Raw genomic sequence first — 2,025 nt, 5'->3', positions numbered from 1 at the left:
CCAGAGGTAAGAAAACTGCACCCCATATGTGACATGCATGGTTATTCTTGAGGCATGTTGAATGTGTAAATGTGGACATGAATTGATTATTGAATGCTTAGCAAATCTTGCTCACTTGTGCATGGTACTGGCTAATTAGTCAGATTTGGCAAAGGTGCCAGTATCAATTGTGAAGCTGTGACTCATTAGTCAAGTTCGGCAGTGGTACTGGGCACTGGTCACACAGGGCTGACTCATAAGTCAGGAACGGCCTTAGCATGTTCAACGCAAGCCAATAAAGATTAGATCTAATCGATATCTGCATTGAATGACTCAAAGAGAATTAATGCCGGACCGACCTCAAGTTCGAAGAATACTATAAGCGCTTGTGTGGCTTACCCATCAGTCACTCATCTGTTAAGTTAGAGACTTACCCATAGTCTCTCATTTGTTTAAGGCTAATGGCTTACCCAACAGCCACTCTTCTGTTTAAATTAGTGACTTGCTTGTCAGTCACTCAGTATGGTTTTCTAGAACCTCAAGTGATATTCACTCATCTGTTTAAGAGCTATAAGCTCTACGCGATTATAATTATAATCAGTTGACAATGTTTATATGCAATACTGTGTTTTCTTGCTGGGCCTTGGCTCATGGGTGCTATGTGGTGCAGGTAAAGGGAAAGAAAAGCTCACCCAACCCTGAGTGGAGAGCTTAGGTGGTGTTGTGTACATATGCGGCCGCTTGACCACCCCGACCAAGGAGTTCTCAGAGGAACTAGGGGGTTTACCCTATTTTGCCGCTTAGGTCAACAGGTTTGTAATTTTGAAATAGTAATGACCTTTTTGAGTTCTAAATAACTTGTAAAAGATTTTGTGGGCCCATGAACAGTTTTATGTATTTAATAAAATATATCATTTCCTTTTTATTGGTTTTTCACCTTAGCTTGTTAATAACACTTAGATGCACGTTTTTAACCATAGGACTCGGGTAGCGGGTCAAATTTCCAGTTCACCGTAACTGTTTTGGGGTAACCAGGGCGTTACATGAATGCTCCTCCAGACGCTGCATCAATGATTGTGTGAGTAGTACTGCATAAACCATTATAAAAAACATGGACTAACATCCATTTCTCAATTCCATGGTGGGGACATTTTCTCAGCAACTCCTTAAACCTCTCCCATGCATCATACAACGACTCACCATCTTTTTGGTGAAAATTGTTGATTTCACCTCTATACCTTGCAGACAGCGATGGTGGGAAATTGTTGATGCTCCTCCTATGTTGTGATAGAATTGGCTTCCAAGGAAATAAGCCAACTCTTTGCTCGGTCCCTTAGTGAAAACGGGAATGGTCTCAACCTCACTACATCATTTGTCACTCTGTTCATCTTAAATGTGGCGCAAAGGTCTAAGAAATTAGACAAATGTAAGTTTGGGTCTTCCGTTGGTGATCCCCCAAACTGAACTGGTGATTGTACCATTTGCAAAATAGCAGGCTTAATTTCAAAATTATTAGCCTCAACCGCTGGAGGTCTAATGCATGATTGTTCCCCTGTTACAGTAGGTAGCACATAGTCCCTCAAACTTCTTTGTATTGGTTGCTAAACTGGTGCAACTCGTTCAGCAACTCCTGCTCCTCCAACATTATCCGCTGCTATCCCATCATTAATATTCTCAACGTTGTCATGGGAAATGTTGTCAACCCCTCTGTTACCTCTGTTCTTAGCCATTATTTCTAACCTTTTCTATTTCTGATTTCTTCTATAGGTTTTCTCAATTTCAAAATCAACAGGCACCCTTGATTCAAACCCCTGTCGTCGCATAAACTATGTGAATACCTGAAATCACAAACTGTAAATGAAAACCAGAATGAGAACGGTATAAAAGAAAAGCAACCAAACTAGAAAAAGAATTAATTTCTTGATACTAGTAAAATACAGTCCCCGGCAACGGCACAAAAAACTGGTTGTGTAAAATCGATACGCAAATGCACATAATCGTAACAAGTAATAAAGAGTAAGTGAGATTCTTCCTACGAGGACTGTA

At 40.4% G+C, this 2,025-nt stretch overlaps 1 non-coding gene across 1 annotated transcript; it reads left to right on the top strand.

The window, feature by feature from the left end:
* Positions 1 to 1,112: 1,112 nt before the first annotated feature.
* LOC133820607 (small nucleolar RNA R71) lies at positions 1,113 to 1,219 on the top strand. The gene has a single exon (XR_009887013.1). It is a non-coding gene; the product is annotated as a small nucleolar RNA R71 (small nucleolar RNA).
* Positions 1,220 to 2,025: the final 806 nt, after the last annotated feature.

This window comes from Humulus lupulus, chromosome 2 (genome assembly GCF_963169125.1).
Source record: "Humulus lupulus chromosome 2, drHumLupu1.1, whole genome shotgun sequence".
NCBI lineage: Eukaryota > Viridiplantae > Streptophyta > Magnoliopsida > Rosales > Cannabaceae > Humulus > Humulus lupulus.
The sequence above is the reverse complement of the archived record's forward strand: the minus strand, read 5'-3'. Positions and strand labels throughout refer to the sequence as shown.